This window comes from Schistocerca americana, chromosome 8 (assembly GCF_021461395.2).
Source record: "Schistocerca americana isolate TAMUIC-IGC-003095 chromosome 8, iqSchAmer2.1, whole genome shotgun sequence".
NCBI classification, from domain to species: domain Eukaryota; kingdom Metazoa; phylum Arthropoda; class Insecta; order Orthoptera; family Acrididae; genus Schistocerca; species Schistocerca americana.
The window spans coordinates 206965474-206980482 of record NC_060126.1 but is presented as its reverse complement, the minus strand read 5'-3'; the positions used below and the strand labels follow the sequence as shown (position 1 = coordinate 206980482).

Genomic DNA, 15009 nt, shown 5'->3' with positions numbered 1-15009 from the left:
GTTCGACGTGGTACGGACTGATCAAGTCGTTGGAAATCCCCTGAAGAAGTACTGAGCCATCCTGCCTCCATTGGCGCCCATAATTGCGTAAGTGTTGCCGATGCAGGATTTTGTAAACGATCTTGATTATGTCATAAATGTTCAATGGGATTCATCTCGGGCGATCTGGGTAGCCAAACTATTCGTTCAAATTGTGCGGAATGTTCTTCAAACCAATCGCGAACAGTTGTGTCCCGGTACATTACGCATTCGCATCCAAAAACATTCAATCGCAAATGGCTGCAAACGGTCCAAGTAGCCGAATATAACAATTTACAGTTAAAAATCGGTTCACTCGTGCCAGAGGACCCAGTCCATCCCCCATAAACACGGCTCATAAGACTATGGCGTCGCCACCAGCTTAGACAACTCGAGTACATGACTTCGTCGGATCTGCGCCATACTCGAATCCTACCATCAGCTCTTGCCAACTAAAATCGGGATTCATTTGACCAGGCCACAGTTGCCTAGTCGTCTAGGATCCAACCGATACCGTATCTCAGCAGTTGCGTAACAGGCGATGCCGTTCTGTTAACCAAGGCACTCTAGTCGCTCGTCTGTTGCCATAGCCCATTAACGCCAAACTTCGTCGCACTGTCGTAACGGATACGTTCGTCGCAAACGCCTATGCTCTCGGTCGTTAAGGAAGGCCGTCGACCACTGCGTTGTCCGTGGTGAGAGCTGTGTCTGGAGTTTGGTATTCTATGGACAATCTTGACACTGTGGATGTCGCAATACTGAATTCCCCAACGGTTTCCGAAACGGGGTGTCCCATGCGTCTACCTGCAACTACCATACCACGTTCAAAGTCTGTTAACTCCTGTCGTGTGACCATAATCACGTCGGAAATCTCTTCACATAAGTGTAAAAATGACAGCTCCGCCAATGCACTCTCCTTTTATAACCTATGTACGCGATACTACACTTGACTTCTGTCACCTGAGTGTAACTTCTATATCATGTTTCGGAACCAATTTAAAAAAGTCATACTGAATATGCCACAACTGTGGTGAAACATATTTTGGGATTAGACAAATGTCAACCCGTTACTCCTCAAAAATAATCTTCATCCGCGTGCCTCTCTGTTCTTCTTCCTCTTTTATAGGATTCCAAGACCGATTTTTTCCTGATGCAGGGCCGGTTCCGTTACTATCTCCGCAGTTATATCACAAAATGCATGAGGTGTTTCTATGCTGTCGGCCACAAAGTGTGCTGTGGGTACTTTGCGGAAGCCGTCCTTGTACGGCGCAGCGTGCAGGCTGAGTGTATAGGCCGCGGTGAAGGCCGCTGCAGAACCCGTTCAGGCTGGCAACAAAGTACAGCTTCCTCACCGCGCCAGGGAGGCCCCTGCGGTGAGAAGAGCCACTGGCGGGCAACGCTCCGTTGCTACAAAGCGTGTCAGGTTGCACGGGTGTACCGGAAATTGCGAAGTGGTACCAGCGCAGCACGTAAACAAAACCTGAAGGCTAACATAGTGCAACACGACTTCTGAACTCCTACAGTAAGTTGCTGGTGGCTTGGTTGGAAAACCTGTGTAAATGTTGAATTGTCAAGAAAATTGAGTTTACCTAGAACTCCAGGGAATTCTGAAAAACGCAAGGAATTCTGAGAACTTTTTAGGGAGTTGAACTGTTCATTAAAGGAAAGAAGTGTTCTATCATTTTGTTAGAAACCACTCAGAGATCCTTTTACGAAAGAAGCGTTACGGAGTCGTGTAAGGAAGGGTGAAGAAGTGCACCGGATATACAGTGATCAGCCAGAACATTATTATCACCGACTTACTATCGATATAAACCCAGCCAGGCGATAGCACCGTGACCTGGCGAGGAATGACTGTTAGTCAGACACACGCACGGTGCATGTAGTACTATCACAGAGCGTGCAGTGTGTCGAATGGGGCACGCGCGCTATCAGAGTTTGATCGAGGGCAGATTGTGATGGCTCAGAGGCTCGGTACGAGCATTTCGGAAATTGCGCGACTTGTAGGGTGTTCGAAGAGTGCTCTGGAGAGTGTCTTCAACACGTGGCGAAACCAGTGTGAAACCATATCCACACTAGTTGGGCTGGGCGGGCACTCCTCATTACAGATATCGGACGTCGTAGGATGGGCAGACTGGTAATACAGGACAGGCGGCGAACTGTGGCGGAACTAACTTCAAACTTTAATGCTGGGCAGAGTACAAGTGAGTCTGAATGTACAGTGTACCGAAAACCCCTAACGATGGGCCTCCACAGCCGACGATCCATGCTTGTGACATTGTTAACTCCATGACATCTGCAACTACGACTGAAATGGGAACGTGACCATAGGCACTGGACGTTGGCGCAGAGGCAGAGCTTTGCACCGCCTGATGAATTCCGATTCCTTTTTCATCATGCCGATGGCAGGGCACGATTCCATCGTCTTACAGAGCAACAGCTCTCTGTCACCTGCACTGCGGGACTGAGACAAGTTGGCAGCCGCTCCATTATGCTCTGGGGAACATTCACGTGGGCGTCTATGGGTCCAGTGGAGCTCGTGCAAGGCACCATGACCGATAAAGTGTGTTGTATGCTGGTTGCAGACCACGTACACCCTTTTATGATGATCATGTTTCCCGACAGTAATGGCATTTTTCAACAAGATAATGCCAGGTGTGCGTCAAGTGTTTCGAGGAACATAGTGGCAAGTTCCAATTTATGCGCTGGCCTCCCAACTTGCCAGACCTGAACCCGATCGAACACATCTGGGATGTGACTGAACGTGGCGTCAGAGCTCGTGCCTCCCCTCCGCCCCCCTCCCCCCCTCTTCCAGGGAATGTACGGGAAATTAGGTGACTAGAGTGTGCAGATGTGGTGCCAACTCCTTCCGGCGACATACCAAGACCTCATTGCTTCCATGTTACGGCGCGTTGCCCCTGTTACCCGTGCCAAAGATGGACAAACCGGCTATTAGTCACGTGCTCATGATGTTCTGGCTCATCAGTGTAGACTGTTGTAATGTTTGTTGCTCGATAGCGGCTACCTCCGACGCGGTCTCCGTATTCGGGAACCTTCGTTATTTTCCGTGGCTTGTTTGGTTCCAGGTACGTTTCCCATTGCACGGTTGTGAGTGCTACGAAGTGTAAATTCGACTTCCGAACCAAAACGCAAGGGTATTTTTAAATTTGGAAGAATGTAAATACGGATCTATATTTGAATAATGTTCAGACAACGGCTCCTTTATAATAAAATCGCAGCAGTGTAGTACCTGGCTGTATTTTTGGCAGTGTCCTGTTTCAAGTCAACCATGATCATACTTTGAGCAGTGTCCGGTTTGAAACATAATGCGACGATGTTGCCAGAGTCCATTGATATTCCAAATTACACTATAGTTCGGCGTCTTACTGCAAGAATTTCGCATACAACTTGTCTGTGTTATCATACAGTGACAGAGCATGGCACGCTTTGGTGACGGACGACGCTGACGAAGGAGTTTCCAGCGCAGTATGACCTTGTAACTTGGAAAACTGCTGATAGAGCTGTAAATCTTAAGCGAACTTTGCATAATCACTACTCTTTGTTGAGGAAAATAAAAAAAAATCATTTGCGGCTATAAAAAATCACCAAAACAGTACTTGCTCCGCAATAGAACGAACACTGGTGTTCTCCGTAAGAAAACAGAGCTTGTAGAGGTTTCATTGAACCCTCTGCCAGGCACTTTATTGTGAATAGCAGAGTAATCACGCAGATGTAGATGTAGGGACACTGATTCAAACGGACTTGGAATTTCATACTGGAGAAACCTTGGAATTTCAGGGTAATCTTTTGTTGAAAGAAAGTCACCACACTGAAAATATTTCGAACAAATAATTTACATTTCCAGGTGTTCAACTCCCTCAAAGTGTTTTAGGATTACGGGGCTCAGTGAATATCTACTACAATAAATTCAATCTCCGTTTTAAATTTTTCACCTATATTTTTGCAGTTCAATAGATATCATATATAGGAACTTAACAATCTCAAAAATACGAATGCATCAGACCATCAGTGAATTCAGTTTCAGAAATTTTTTACAAGTTATACTTCGGTTTCAACTATTACCATATTAAGCCAACTCAGAATGCACCGCATGTGGAAAGAACAAATTATGTTTTCAGTGAGACTACTGATCGTATTGCTCTGCAATACAGAATTATCATTAATATAATACTTAGCACTGAAACCAATAAATTATTTGTAATTACAAGGCAAAAAGAAGCAGACGTAATAGGCACTGACTGATATCAGAGTACGTCAAGTTGCCTGCTCCGCCACCTTACACAATAATCAGTTCTAAAAATTTAAAGTTAAAAGAAAGACACATTTTTACCACTTGTTTTACTAATTAGTATGTTTTCGTGACCTAGGTTTCGGGTTTATTAGCCCACAATTTACCATAACTGACAAATTTTTTGTTCAGTGTAACAGCGAAACACAATCAGCAAAGAATTTACGGTTATCAAATAAATTAACTGCTGTTACTTAGTGTAAAAAATATATTCACGATCATAGAACACTAAAATTAAAAAAAAAAAAAAAAGAAACTGGCAAATCTGTCAACTAAAATTGGCTTGGGTAGCCAGTTGGGTTTGGTAGTATCAAGAGATAGTTCATTCAGAGCTGTTCACGATTTTTCTTGCAGTATTTGAAGTACAGATAGTTTCTGCCCACTGTGCCCAGAGTGCAGTATTTCTGCAGGTATTACATAAGTGTGTCTACTTTTCAGATAATGCAACGGAAGTGATATAGTCGCGAGGAACTTGATTCCGAAATGTGACAATTTTGTAAGCACCACCACTATTTGATTGAAGTAATTCAGGATAAACATGCGAAAGTTAAACCTGATTGACGGAACCGGAAATAACATGTGGTCTCGCACAAATGCGAGGGCTATTCGGAAAATAATGTACGATCGGTTGCTAAATGGAAACCACAGTGAAAATCATAAATGTGTTATATGCAATAGTTTTCTACACGTTCCAGATACTTCTGTACATAGTCGCCACTCCGACTCAGACATTCATCGTGGTGTTATATCAACTTTCCAATACACTCGTCATAGAAGGCATCCGCCTCTGCTTCCCGCCACTTCTCTACACTGGTCTACAGTTCGTTGTTTGTGCCAAAATGTCTTGATAGCCAGCGGTTCATGTGAGCAGAGATGAATATCAGAGGGAGCCAAGTCCGGGCTGTGTGGTGGATGATCAAACGCTTCTTATCGAAAACGCTGCATTGGTATCCTCATTGCCCCTGCAGTATTTGCTCGGGATCTGTCATGAAGGAGGAAATGCATGACAGGTACGTTAGGTGGGGCTGCATGAAATCAGGCGAAACTCGCAGCGGGCGCCCGTATTTGGCGGGAGTCACTATATTTCTAGGCCTCTTTCCGTGCTCAGAACAAAAAGATCAACGTGACGCCCTCGACAGGGATAGTAGAGACACTGCCTGACACATCTGTGCAAAACGTCATCGGTTTTTCACTGTGGTTTCCGTTTCGCGACCTATCGGACCTTACTTTCCGAAGGGACCTCGTCGACTTCTTTATTGCAGCACTCCGCACACTTCAGTGACACCCGTTGTATCATGTGGCAAATAAAATGCCGCAGAGATATGGATTTATGTGGTGGTCCATTTTCATATCGATTTCCTCCCTTGTAAGCAAAGCCATTCCAATCTGAGTTCGATGAATTTAGAGTAAATCTTTACAGATGGACCTTCTACAATGCGAAGAGCACGTAACCTCTTGTAAACACCATGAATTTCACTTGGCTGTGGGAAATGGCGATAAATAGAACAAGAACATTTGCAGCGCATTTGTGTGAGTTAAGAATGTTCTCAGTTCTCTCCAGACTTTCCTCAGTCTTCAGCGACAGACAAGTAGCAGACAGAAGGCCGAATCGGGCATGGCTCTCCTTGAGGCTAGGTGACTGGTAGCACTGTCCGTGCGGAGGGAACCGTTAGCTCTACAGCAGTTGCCTGACCGGCAAAAGCAACACCCATCTCCTTCTAACATTCATCCAATTAAACGTCTGCTCAATCGAGGTTTTGTTGGTGGCGGAGAATGATTAAGAACTACAAAAAACAGCAATCCCAGTGATGCAGCAGAAATGTAACTAGACTGTGACAGAGCATTATTTTGGGAGACATGCATTGCGAATCAGAACGATCGAAGCGAGAATCGACACAAAGACTTGTCTAATTCAAGTGAAATTACCATTACTGCGTGATTTTGCTCACATTCTTCGGTAGTCAGTCTTTCATTCTTTTCTAACGCGCGCGCGCGCGCGCTCACACACACATACACACAAAACCACAGCATACATTCATATATGCATAACTGGAGCAAATATGTGTTATAGTGGAAACACATCGCAAAAATGGTAAACGAGCACAGAGTCTCACAAATCTTTTGGGTAAGGTTGAAAACAGGTGATAGTGGGTACACAACCGATTACATTGAGAAAGGGAACCAATGGTCTGAAATGCATGTTTATTGTATTATGGAGATACATAGCGTACAGCGCATAACAACAATGTAGGCCATAGAAATTCTTCAAAGCGATGACCGTCAGTCTCAGTGCATGAATAGCAACGGCTCACGCAGTTCTGCTTCACTCTCTCGAAGATCCTGGTTGTTGTATAATGGAGACGGCAGCCGGTGATAAACAACGTACACCCCTGACCATCAAACAAACGTACTATACCCCACTTAACTAGCAGCACGTGTGTCATATGTCGACCGCATGCATCGCACAGGCGCATTAATCTGTGCCGCAAGAACGCCACTGTCCCTCTTGTCAGTTCTTCATTGTATCAGACAGCTGGTGATGTGTGCATGGTAAAGTGTGTAAGTGTGTTACTGTGTGTGTACTGCGCATGATGCGTAGCCAAAGATGCAACGTTACTCGTCACGAGAATTCGTAGACATGCCTTTAGCGTATTGTGCGGCAGGATGCAGTGCCCGTGAAGCAGCACGAATGTACAGATAGCAGTTTCCCAGCAGGCGTCATCCTAACTAGAAGATGTTTATCTCCGTAGACACGAACTTACGAGAGACCAGTCAGTACTTCACTCCACAGAGAGCTGACCGAGGTTTCCGACAAATACACTTCTGGAAATTGAAATAAGAACACCGTGAATTCATTGTCCCAGGAAGGGGAAACTTTATTGACACATTCCTGGGGTCAGATACATCACATGATCACACTGACAGAACCACAGGCACATAGACACAGGCAACAGAGCATGCACAATGTCGGCACTAGTACAGTGTATATCCACCTTTCGCAGCAATGCAGGCTGCTATTCTCCCATGGAGACGATCGTAGAGATGCTGGATGTAGTCCTGTGGAACGGCTTGCCATGCCATTTCCACCTGGCGCCTCAGTTGGACCAGCGTTCGTGCTGGACGTGCAGACCGCGTGAGACGACGCTTCATCCAGTCCCAAACATGCTCAATGGGGGACAGATCCGGAGATCTTGCTGGCCAGGGTAGTTGACTTACACCTTCTAGAGCACGTTGGGTGGCACGGGATACATGCGGACGTGCATTGTCCTGTTGGAACAGCAAGTTCCCTTGCCGGTCTAGGAATGGTAGAACGATGGGTTCGATGACGGTTTGGATGTACCGTGCACTATTCAGTGTCCCCTCGACGATCACCAGTGGTGTACGGCCAGTGTAGGAGATCGCTCCCCACACCATGATGCCGGGTGTTGGCCCTGTGTGCCTCGGTCGTATGCAGTCCTGATTGTGGCGCTCACCTGCACGGCGCCAAACACGCATACGACCATCATTGGCACCAAGGCAGAAGCGACTCTCATCGCTGAAGACGACACGTCTCCATTCGTCCCTCCATTCACGCCTGTCGCGGGCTGCACGATGTTGGGGCGTGAGCGGAAGACGGCCTAACGGTGTGCGGGACCGTAGCCCAGCTTCATGGAGACGGTTGTGAATGGTCCTCGCCGATACCCCAGGAGCAACAGTGTCCCTAATTTGCTGGGAAGTGGCGGTGCGGTCCCCTACGGCACTGCGTAGGATCCTACGGTCTTGGCGTGCATCCGTGCGTCGCTGCGGTCCGGTCCCAGGTCGACGGGCACGTGCACCTTCCGCCGACCACTGGCGACAACATCGATGTACTGTGGAGACCTCACGCCCCACGTGTTGAGCAATTCGGCGGTACGTCCACCCGGCCTCCCGCATGCCCACTATACGCCCTCGCTCAAGTCCGTCAACTGCACATACGGTTCACGTCCACGCTGTCGCGGCATGCTACCAGTGTTAAAGACTGCGATGGAGCTCCGTATGCCACGGCAAACTGGCTGACACTGACGGCGGCGGTGCACAAATGCTGCGCAGCTAGCGCCATTCGACGGCCAACACCGCGGTTCCTGGTGTGTCCGCTGTGCTGTGCGTGTGATCATTGCTTGTACAGCCCTCTCGCAGTGTCCGGAGCAAGTATGGTGGGTGTGACACACCGGTGTCAATGTGTTCTTTTTTCCATTTCCAGGAGTGTACATGTCTTACACCAGACATTGAGGAGCTGGTGTTGGTTCGTGGGGACGACCACCCACCAATAACCGCGCGTCTGTATACCCATCAAACGCAAACTTTGAAGGCCACGGTGTGGTGTGTACTCGTAGAACAGGTATTACACAGCTATCACGAAAAACGTGTGTAAGCACTGGGACCAACGGAATTTGAGCCCCGTATTCACTTCTGTCAGTGGATTGCCCACTGCAGTGCTGTAGTGCCGAACCTCGTGCATTTTGCTATTACGTTGGAAGCTGAAGAAGTGAATTAAAATTCGTGCTGCGGCCGGGACTGGAACCCGGGTCTTCTTGCTTACTGGGCAAATATGCTGACCGTTGCACCACTGCAGCATTATGGTCAACCTAACTGCACGAACTACCCAAGTCAATTACCCTCCCCAACACAAACTCCATTGTAATGGTGAGCATATGTGCCTAGTAAGCAAGAAGAACCGGGTTAAGAAGACCCGGGTTCGAGTCCCGGCCGAAGCACAAATTTTAATTCACTTCTTCAGCTTCCAACGTTATCGTTGATAAATTAGAGACTCAAATGTCTGAGGGAAAATTTAATTTAAGATCTATTCGTGCATTTTGTTTTATTAACGGACGAAGCCTCATTCAAACGTGATGCTGTTTTCACAGCCCCAACAGCCGTGTCTGGATTGAGTAAAATCGCCTCGCCACCCACATCGATCGCCAACAGTAACGATTCTCTGTCAACGTTTGGGTGGGCGTTGCCCAAGATCACCTAATACGACCTTATTATTGGCTGTTCCATGTTATCTAGTGTTCCTGCACGATGTGCTGCAACAGTTCTTTGTACCCTTGTTGTCCACGAAAATGTGTGGTTTCATCACGCGTGGTGCACCAGTCCACTTCGATGTTATTATCCGTGAGCACCTGAATAACACGTGCCGTTATCATTGGATTGGAAGGGGAGGTCCGTCCCATGGCAAGTGCGATCGCCGGACCTCCGACCTCCCTCTGTGGTTACGTCAAGATTGTGGTGTACGAGACCCCCGTAGAAAAGGATGGGGACCTGCTTGCTAGGGTCTACAACAGACATCAGGGATCTGAGACTGGCGGTTGTCGCTTCGAACAATTACTATGAGCTACGTTGTTGTTATGTGGTGTATTCTGTGTATGTCCATAACACACGAAAGATATGCATTTCCGACCATTGGTTCCTTATCTCAATATAATCGGTTTCAGTTTCACCTAAAATGTTTGAGACATCCTGTAGTGCTACTCTGGAACAGTCAAACTCTACCAACAACAATGCCGAAGAATATAACTGGAGAAAACTAGAAACAATAAATTGAACAACTTTCAAGTTGCACCATTCTATATCACAATCTTAGTGGCAAAGCATACGAACTAGCCCTTTCAGGAATTTCTCGTTAAGTCTTAACTGCTGGAGTCAGGAGTGACCGCTTCTACAAACGTGGTCCGGCAACGAAAAACCAACAGAGCCGCATAAGACACCCTGTCTTCTGTAACAACAGGAAAGAAACATAGCAGAACTAGATGAAGGCCCTATAACGCAAAGCTACGGTTGACGACTTGTGTCTGTTCAGTGGTGATTGCCGGGGAGATAGAGTATTTACATGTCTATTTTTTGTCACGTTGGGCCGCACCCATTGATATACTCCGGTACATTTTAGGCTCTTTAGTTAAATGATTCTGAGACGGCGCCGACTTAAAAATAAGAACAGTAATTGTTTTAGAACTGTTGATAGCGAGTGATGTTTTCCAAACAGGTCCTACCTGATCTTAAAGGAGCGCCTTCAACTGTCGGTTAGCTCCATGTAACACAGGCTTGGGGTCGTGGCTTCTACGGAGCACAGCTCTTAGGGGACTCTAGCAGTCGTACCAACCTCCACGTAATTTTCAAGTTCCGCTGCATATAACGAAGGGGAAACGACAAGGTGGCTGAACCTGCACTTTCTCTTCCCTGTCTCTTTCTGCCTGTCTTTTTAGTTTTGATGTGTCCACGATAGAAATTTTATTTTATTTTTTATTTGTGTTACTGTCTGAAAACCCATGAAGTCAAAATCACACATGAAATCCGCATTTGGATGGATTACTAGTTTCGGCTGACAATTTAGCCATCTTCAGACCCAAGACAGGAAACAGATTTTTTCTCATTTTAGCAACATAAAGGAGCTTAAAAAACTGCACATAATATTGCGCACAGTTCATAAATATATTGATTAGTGTTGATACCGTTACAGATTCACATGTTGTTAAAATCATTCTTAAAATTACAACTTCTATATATGAAATAGTTAAAAATCAGTTTTCCATCATAGGTTGCCGGTGTAGTTGAACAATGGTGATAAAACTTAAAATATGCATTAATATAGACAAGAAGCAGTCAAAATAACAGAACAATATTTACGTAAGGAACTATCCACTAAAACGAGTAAATGTTAAAAATATCGTCTTACCAAAGCTGTTAACGCCGTTACAACTTACTAACTGGCACAATGAGTATTTACATCATTTTGTAACAAAGATTATCATATACATATGCTGCGGTAACGTGGTATATGTGAATATTACGGCAGCTGATGCCCATTACAACGTTCAAGAAATTCAGTAGTACACGTATGTGTGGTCGGTACTGTTGAAGAAATGGAGACTGATGACCACTAGGTGTTAACACATTGCTTGAGGCGAAGACCGCTAGGCACCTTTAGCAACTGGCTATATAACATGTTCTAATAACATTTTAAGGAACGAGATAAGATGTATTCTATATTAAATTGTTGAATCAATACAACTTGCTGTAGATAAACCAACAAGATTTCAACGATAGTAACTAGCACGATAGCAATGTTCTGAAGTTAATAAACCAAGCGATATAATTTTATGTAACACTTTATCGTATTGATACTTCACCATGAATTGCCAGCCTTAGCTAATGTCTCAAAATATTTTTATTTTTAATACATCTCTACACAACGAACGAAATTATAAGGAGCGGCAACACGCTACACTATGGGCCACAACTGAGGTCAAATTAATGACAATTTTTCCGTCATTGTGACGGTAATAGATAAAAACAACAGATTATACAATTAGTAAACTGAAAAGGGTGTAAAACGCATGACACTGTACGTGAAAAAAGAAAGGCATTTTTAACATACTATACTACATGTCTTCATAACAAACAATGGTTTCAGGAGCATCACTCATATGCAATATTATGAATAGTAACGGAGGTCGAAACAATGTCACGCAATTTTTATGTCTTACTGACGGTACTAGGGAATTTATTAAAATAAAAAAGTAGTAAATGTATGATATTGTAAGTACAGGAAATATAAAGTGATATTATAAAACAAAAATAATAAAAACTGCATTTAACTCTGTTGCTAGAGGCGTAATAAGTGCATACGCAGAAGTACAATACTTAGCTTCTACGTAACATGTGACCAACTACCCAGATTTTCACTATTGATTAGATGAAATTTAGGGGCGAAACATCTGTCGTTACTGTCAGGTGCAAAATAATTCCTTGCTTGTTAACGGCGTTTGCTTGGTAATATTATTACTGAAGAAAGCATTCACTGCAATTGTTTGAAGAGCGTTTTGACGATTTGCACAATGTGTGCGCTAAAAGTGCCAAAAACAATAGTTTTGAGGCGTAAGTGAAGGGGACAAAAAATCTGTAGGACTCTCCGTCACTCAAGATATAAATCATATTGGTAATGGATTCGAACTTTTGCAGATCCCATTACACGCGGACACAGCTGCGTCCCTTTATGGCAAAGCAGCAGCCAAAATCTAACAAAAATATAAAATATACCAAGTGTATACGGACTAATGTCTGCCCTAAAGTGTACAGTGTTATAGCCGAGTCTCGAAACGGCGACCCTTTCCTCACTAGCACTACTAAATGAACCACGTTGGAACTTTCATCCTCGCAATACCTGAGTACCACGCAATGTTGTTGAAATTATATACATCCAAAGACGGGACACGGGTTTATTCCGTATAGTTTTCCCTCCGAGATCTTCTTTCAATTCCTGCTTCATGTCCATACCCGCGACTCTCAGTGCTCATGTGCAATTCCAGCGCCTGCTACTCATGGGAATTTTTTATGTTTCGTCTGGTAACCGTCCGATTTAGGCGTTTCTGACAAATTTAACGCCATCCGAACGTTGAGAGACGTTGTATTTTAACGAACCAGTGTTAAAATAATTATGTGAGTATTTGTTCGCCTGCCTTTCGGATTAATTGCCGTATTTTTACCATTATTGTACCTTATAATTCATATTATATTTTTTTGTAGACTTATACACCTGAAGATGTGATTAAATCACCGCGGAACTGGCTGTTTGTGACCTCGTAGCAAAGGAACTGCTAACAGCTCATGCGCCGTGCAAAATCTTTTTTAGAAGATTCTAATAGCCTTTTAAAACGTGTTTAATATTTTAAAAGAAAAGTTCCTTTTATTATTCCAGAAACGGATACCTATTAAGATATGAACCGTATTATTTGAAACGAGAATTGTGTAGTATTGGGTGGTGTAGACAAGACTCACAAGAGTTGGGATAGAAAATTGTCACATTATACATCTGTGGGTACATGCAAAACCTCGAGTAATCATGGAGGAGAGGCTGCAGGATCGCTTTAGTATCAATGTAGGAACTGTTGGTGACACTCTCGTAGGGCGATACATTTTACCAAACAGATTACCAGGTGCTGTGTATCACCTATTTCTGCGAGGCGGGTTACCAGCGGTACTGCAAAACGTTAGCACTGGAGAAAGACAACTGTGGTTTATGCGCAGCTGGACATCACCCAGTTGCCTATTGATATTGCCACGGCACCTCACAACAACTTTTCATGAGCGCCGGATTGGTCGGGGAGGTCTGATAGCGTTGTTATATAGGTTGAGGCAATGTTAGTGCCAGCTGATGGCCAGAAGCCTTTCTGACTGCACCACTCCCACCGGGACGGAATTTTGTGCATCCCGTATGTCAGCGTTTAGAGTAAATTTACCTTCAAATGCGAGAACGTTTTCTAAATATTTGAGTAGCGTGTATCTTAAATGGGACGTGGGTACTGTCCTAGTTGTATGCCCAAACACATCGACAATAAGCAGACGTTACAGGAGGGTGTGACCAAATGCACTGACGCATCGGAATAGATATAGATGTACTTAAAAGATTCATTACGAAGAATGCCTGACGGATGCGTTATGGTGCTCGGTAACCACATGCAGCACTGCTTATAGTGTCTACTTCTACGGAACGGACAGATGAGAATGAGAGAACAGATCCGCCCAAATCTCTACAGGTATTGGTTTCGGAACATATCGTTATAGAAACTTTTCTTCTAGTTTTGGTTAATACTACGTCCTATAGGAATATGTGACGCTTTCTTTAAAAATACCCTGAGCCCGTTAAAAATGCCTGACGGAAGTCATTTCGTACCGCTATTAACGATTTTCGGTCCTGTTCCATTCACGTATTGAACGAGGGAAAAATGACTGCTTATATGGCTGTGCTAGCGCCCTAATCTCCATTATCTCATGTTGCCGATCCCTGAGCGATGTACGCTGATTAGCCAGAACATTATTACCGCCTGCCTAATAGCCGGTATGTCCACCTTAGCAGCGGGTAACAGCGGCGACGCGTCGTGGCATGGGAGCAATGAGGCCTCGGTCGGCCGCTGGAAGGAGTTGTCACCACATTTGCACACACCAGTCACCTGAATCGCGTAAATTCCGGGCAGGGGGACGATGAACTTTGACGCCACGTTTCAATCATATCCCAAATGTGTTCGATAGGGTTTCAGATCTTGCGGGTGGGGGGCCAGCACATCAACTGGAAATCGCTACTGTGTTCCTCGAACCACTCCATCATACTCCTGACCTTGTTACAAGGCACACTGTCTTGCTGAAAAATGCCGCTACTGTTGGGAAACATGATCATCATGAAGGGATCTTCGTGGACCGCCACCTGTGTACGATTCTTCTTGGCCATCATCATGGAGCCTTGCACTATCCCGACTGGACCCATGGATGCCCACGTGAATATTTCCCAGAGCATAAATGGAGCTGCCACCAGCTTGTCCGCGTCCCGCAGTAGAGGTGTCAAGGAACTGTTACGCAGGAAGACGATGCATTCGCGCCATGCCATCGACATGATGAAGAAGGCATCGCTATTCATCAGACCATGCAACGCTCTGCCAATGCGCCAACGCCCAGTGCCGATGGTCACGTGTCCATTTCAGTAGTAATTGTCGATGCCGTGGTGTTAACATTGGCACGGTCATGGGTCGTCGGCTGCGGAAGCCCATCATTAGGACTGTTCGTCGCAAATGCGTGTTCAGACACACTTGTACTCTGGCCAGCATTAAAGTCTGATGTTTAGTTCCGCTACATTTAGCAGCCCATCCTGTTTTACCAGACTGCGCAGCTTACGG

The 15009-nt window shown here is 45.2% G+C and overlaps 1 protein-coding gene and 1 non-coding gene across 2 annotated transcripts in view; one reads left to right on the top strand and one right to left on the bottom strand.

The window, feature by feature from the left end:
• The window catches only part of LOC124544672 (cadherin-23), a 401035-nt gene that overhangs the window by 62568 nt on the left and 323458 nt on the right, over positions 1-15009 (top strand). The window lies entirely within an intron of this gene.
• Positions 8847-8919, bottom strand: Trnat-agu. Its single transcript has one exon. It is a non-coding gene; the product is annotated as a tRNA-Thr (tRNA).